At 32.9% G+C, this 6,000-nt stretch overlaps 1 protein-coding gene across 2 annotated transcripts in view; it reads left to right on the top strand.

Annotated features, from left to right (window-relative positions):
• Positions 1-2,383: 2,383 nt before the first annotated feature.
• Positions 2,384-6,000, top strand: part of LOC150095769 (nucleoside hydrolase-like) — a 55,018-nt gene continuing 51,401 nt past the window's right edge. Inside the window, exon 1 of one of the 2 annotated variants that reach the window (XM_090410093.1) lies at positions 2,384-2,522. The gene's annotated coding sequence lies outside the window, so the exon portion shown is untranslated. Of the gene's footprint in view, positions 2,523-3,039; positions 3,147-6,000 lie in introns of those variants that run through there. The other variant, XM_090410094.1, reaches the window with a different exon arrangement.

Raw genomic sequence — 6,000 nt, 5'->3', positions numbered from 1 at the left:
TTCTAAATTTAAATTTGATTCTAAATCTCAGGAGAAAATGTGTAGTGCATGAGTCAGTAAAGTACATAAACGAGCTATTAAAAGTGAAGATATCAATGCCAGCCTTTCCCATTCACAATGAACCGCTTCTCACGCAGGTAATTCAGATATAAGAGAAAGTGATGCTAGTTATGATTCAAATTCAGGTTTGCAAGGCTCATCTAAAAAGATGAAAAAATCATATAAGCAAAAATTCAAAGAAGAATGGTTGGAGGATCCCTTTCTTAAATCCTGGATTTATTCAGGTAAAAGTAGAGAACACACTGTTTATTGTAAATTTTCTGATATAAGCATTAATGGTAGCAAATGTCTATTGATTCGTTATGCAAACACTCCAAAATACTAGCAGAATGCAGAATCTAATAGAAGCTCACCAGGTATAATGTCGTTGTTTAAATTCAAGTCCAAATATCAGTCGGGAAAATAAATTAAAGAGGCAGAATTAAGATTATGTGCATATGATGCAGACAGGTCTCTTCCGTACAGGGGTGCAAAGAACCCGGGCGACACAATTTAGGGACGATATAATCGAACACATTGATAAAAAATAGGGAATAAATAATACACTGAACAGTTTGTGCATATTTGTCACCTTCGAATGCGAGAGATTTCAATGAGGGGCTAAGTCGCTGGGCAGTTAAATAAATGGTACGAACTTTAACACAACTTACTTTAATCACTGCTCTCAGAACAGTGAACAAACATTATAGGAATTTCTTGAGTTTTCTTCTTGATGGACCTGTGTTTCACACAGGATTTCTCCATGAGTGCAGGTCATAAAAATGCCTCCAACGATCTCGATCTTGAGTCTCTCTCTCTTCCATGTTATCCCCATGGATTTCACTAGTGGATCTTCTCATCTTGTAGGTGGTCTTCCTGGTTTTCTCTTTATTCATGTTGCAGTTGAATATTCTATATGTCCATCTGTTATTCCTGAGTCTGGCGATGTGACCTGCCTATCTCATCCTGCTTTTATATACTGCAGTTACCACATCTTTTATGACTGATCTCTTTCTTAGTTCCGTGATTCTAACATGTTCCATTTTGTTGATGTCACAAATCCTACGTTCCATTGCACGCTGAGTTATTCTGAGAGTTCTGAGAGTCTCTTCTTCTTTTCTTGTCGTGTTCCATGTTACATTACAGGAGTATATTTGTTTATTATATAAAAATAAGATTTTTTTTTACTATTTGTGTTTTTTCTTTATTTTAATATACATTTCTCTTAATGTGCAGTATAATAAAATGATTCGTAGCGTGTAATTGTACTTCGGGATCCTTTAATTTTTAATGGAAACGGGGGGGGCACAAAAATTTTGCACTCCGGAGTCTCAGACCAACGGAACGGCCCTGGATGCCAAACACAATTTGCTTTTGTGGCTTATGGATACTCTTCCAACTCTATTGAAAACAATTGCTCCTAATAGTGAAATTGCTAAGAAAATACAGTGTGGACGCACTAAATGTAACTATCTTATAAAAAATGCGTTGGCTGTAGATTCACGCAATGAAATCTCAAAAAATAAAACTAAAAATAAAACTCCTTTGATGAATGGACTCCTTTTGACAAAAGAATAATTGAAACATTCATCAGCCAAAGATTTTATTGTTTCTGAAGAATTAATTAATTTAGCAAAATCTGATAAAAATAATGAATAAATACTTCCAGTGTTTTTCTTGTGAGTGGGAATCCCTGTATATATGTAAATAGCATAATAAATAACTGAAAATTTAATGTTACATTATTTTAAACACTAAAATGAGACTAAACATTATATGGTAAATTAACACATGTGAAGTGCCAGAGTTACAATCGAGACTTCTATTATGATGATTGACAACTGCAGCTCTTGGATTCATAGATGACTACAGTGAGGTGAGTTTTGACTTCTTTTCTTTTCATATTTATTATACATGTGTTAATTTAGCGGTTTTACATTGATTTCATCTATGATAATAAAGTAATAATACCGTAAAATGCCCTAAATAGAGTGAATGAAACGAAAGATTAAAATTAAAAATCTAGTACTTTTTTTTGAGATCTATTACCTTTTTCCTGCATAAGTTAGTACGAAATATTTTTGCTGAGTGGTCACCCTGGTTAGATAGGGTTAAACAGGCTTCATCTACTCCCTTCCAGAATATAAGGCGTTAGCGGATTTAGTTGTTTATATTATATGTATATAGTACTGAAATGTGTTATTCCTTTATTAAATTTAGATAAATAAAATAGTTGTTAATGCGGTTATTTGTAAAAAGAAAAATATTTAATAGTAAAACAAATTACATTACTAATATTTCTAAACTAGGGGGCCGTCCAGTGCAAATTTTGGAAAATCACAAACCAGATCACAGATTAGGAACCGCATGTTCCTAATCTGGGATGTGTTTGTTCTTTATTATTATTATACGTGACACCCCCCAAGAAAGATTACTAATTGATAGTGTGTTTCAAAGTGAAGTTTTTGGTTCTGAATATACTTGTAAGTAATTCGTTTGAGGATGATAAAATCCTTTCTCTAGTAAAATAAGAATCTGCACTTCAGAGTGAGGCGAGATAAAACAAACTCGGATGTCTAAGCAAATTTAATATATAATCTGATTCTATTAACAGTATTAGTTATTCGGTTGAAGATTATTATTATTATACCATCCACGGACTTAGCTCTGAGAGGTTACGGCTTGACTGTTACCGTTGTAGCAGTGAGCTAAATGCGAAATATGTTCTTTTGGGACACAAACTTGTTCTTGCCTGACTGCTCTTTTATCTTAAGTCGATATTGATTAAATTTGCTAAATGTTCGGAATGCTTATGCTAACCGAATCTTGCGGTTGCTTCGTCTCCTTATACCGAGTCTGTTGACAGCCCTTTTCTTCCACTTTTCCGGAAAAGCTCTCGACGAAATTCCAAGCCTCTCTTCCTGTGTTTTCGAGATCAGCTTACAGATGGCGCCACCTCCACTCCTCCCAATCGAGTGCCTGTATTGCATTACTAAAATTTTAAAGACCAGGTAGTTTACAAATCTCGTGAGGCAGTTGACAAATTTCATAACTTACATAAATCCACGAAAGGACTATTCCTCATATATAATTTATTTGAAACTTCTGTATGTGATATACTGTACTTTGAATAGATAGGTCATTCAGTTTAATTTGATGCTTTTCTTTTAACTGTATCTGCCCTGCTTATTTAATAACCAGGTGTTGTTGTTGCTGTTAGTTGTAGTTGGTGGAGATGGAGTTGTAGAGTATGTACCCTCCCTCAATGAGTCTTGACCCTGGAGGTGTCAAATAATAATAATAATACATTACCAGTGCAAGTCCCATTATAAGGCTCCTAACAGCTTAACAGAATTAAAATGCATTTGTTCTTAGAAGCCAAATGTGAATCTCAGAGGCAACGATTCAATTGCAGTATTTGATCTGAAGCTAAGTTCAGATGCATACAGTATTTTGTTCATCAAGTAGCACTTGCATATGGTTTTCAGTGCAAGTCCTGTGTGTGTCATTTGGAATATCAATCTCATTTCATATGTATATAATAAAGGTGTATCTATTATTAAATTCATCTATGTTTAATAAGTAAATATGGACTTCAAATAAGAAGTGGATGTATTGATATCACAAACATTACTAACAGTTCAAGGCAGTGCATAAAAATTAGACATATGCTACTTTTTGACACTTCTGCTCATTAAAGATTGTAAACCTATGGTACATTAATATTGTGGATGAGTTAGAATCTAGATAATCCAGAAATGCTGCTCTTTTCAGGTCAGTAATTAAGAGCGACAGTGTCACACTGGCTAGTAAAAATCTGCTGCATACACAAACATCCATGCTACAGTTAGATACTGTCCACAGGATATTCATGTGTTAAGCATTTTGGAGTATAAGCACATGCAGTGTATTAAAAGATACACCCACTACTTGCTAGCATGGTGTTATACTCCACAAAGCTTAACATATGAAAAGAGGCACTGCCTTAACAACTGAAACATTGGTCTTTTGGATTACATTAATTGATTTGCCTTTTATCTTAAACATAGATAATAGTTGCTATTACTGTACCAAATACAAATATAATTTGTATGATGCTTTACATGATTTCACATGTTGTCCACACCTCCAACAATAGTAAGTAATAGAGCTTGGTGATATACTGGTTACACTGAAAACTACTGTTTATAGAATTTTTTTTTTTTTTTTCCTATTTGGTTATAGGCATTGGTAAGCTATGGAAATTTTAACAAAGGGCTCGCATCGTCAAGCAAAAAAAAAGCCATATTTCACACAGAAACTTTTATTAATACAGCTTGTGTACGAATTCCAATAAAAAGTAGGAGGGGACATACTTTTTGATTGGAAAAATAGATCATGAAAAAGTATTTCATGATCTAAACATGAAATATTTGCACACAATCATCTGTGTTAATTTATCTTACATAAGAAAAACATTATTTAACTATCAAAATATAATAAGAATAAAATCTTTTATAATCGCACATATGAAATAGTCCACATTTTTTATAAACAAAATGAATTTCTTTTGTTTGCGATAGAAGTTTTTATGACAAACAATCTATAAAGAATGAATAAAATATTATATAAACACAATAATATTGAAGTACGTTATATTTCTCTTTTGTTTTTATACTTCAAGTGATAATCAATGGTACCAATTTATTATTTTATAGTCCTATTTATTTATATATGATTACCAAAGTGACTTCTTATTTGTAAAATGGTAACAGTAACTATAATATTTTATTTAATAAAATCACTATGTTAGGTTACCGTATGAGTTTTTTCGCTTAATATATTTCAAAAAATTATGTTTTTTTTTTTTTTTTTTTTTTTTTTTTAAATAAAAAAGTAAACAAGAACAAGGGACTAGCAAATTTGAGAAAAATTTAACAGGGCTCAGGTGAGCCCCGTATAGCTCACCACTGGTTATAGGAATGCCAAGAAATTAATTATATTTTTGTTTAATACTTTATCTTATCTAAATGTGAAGAAACCAAGTTTGAATGTAAAGTATCTTCATGACTAGGTTACTTGTATTAGAGGCTAAGGACTTCGCATTAATTGCCTTAGTATTAATTTAAGCAGACATCCTTTCAGGCATGTATAATTAATAATATGCATTATTAATTGCCTTAGTATCCCATAACACAAACCACACATCCTTCTGAGTGTGTACAATGCTAATTGTCCTTTCCATAATGCATAGCATTATACAAGCCTGAAAGGATGTCTGCTTAAATTAATACTAAGGCAATTAACGTGAAGTCCTAGTTGTGAAGATACTTCATGTGTAAATTTCTTTTGCTTACACCTGGATAAAGAATTAAACAATAATATAATTTCTTGGCATTCTTAACCCCTTAACATACAAAGATGTCTGTGACACGTCTTTTGTTTATTGCACCAAAATTGATTTTGAATTTTGGTTTCACATATAAATACAACCGAATATAGACGCTAGACAATCTTGTGCCTATTTCCTTTCAGCTGAGAAAAGTTGCCAATGGCATGTATCGGCTATTTCGTTTGCGTTTGCACAAATTCATCATTATTTTTCAAATAATGATGAATTTGATCCAGCAAATCACCCTCGCCCAAAAAATTGGCAGAAAAACGACCGCTTTCTGATTTTTAATTGGTACGTTAAGGGGCTAATGAAAACAAACATGTCACCACTTTGTCTTCTTTTCCCTAAACTCTGTAGTTTACATGCCATCGGTCTGTCATCATAATAACATTGTCAAGGCTTGATGCTATTTTTATCTGCTTCTGTACTCTCTCCAAGGTTAGTTTATCCTCGTCAAATCCAAACAACCAGATCTGAGGACAGTAATCTGATTAAGACTATATAATGGAATCTCACTCACTCTTCTATCTCTACTGGTGAAAGTCCCTCTTAGTATTGCAGCAGTCCTCTGGTTCACTTTCATTACT

This window comes from Typopeltis vanoorti, chromosome 20 (assembly GCF_054136105.1).
Source record: "Typopeltis vanoorti isolate ZY-2024b chromosome 20, IOZ_Tvanoo_1.0, whole genome shotgun sequence".
Lineage (NCBI taxonomy): Eukaryota > Metazoa > Arthropoda > Arachnida > Uropygi > Thelyphonidae > Typopeltis > Typopeltis vanoorti.
Note: the sequence above shows the minus strand (reverse complement) of the source record. Positions and strands in the feature narration are given on the sequence as shown.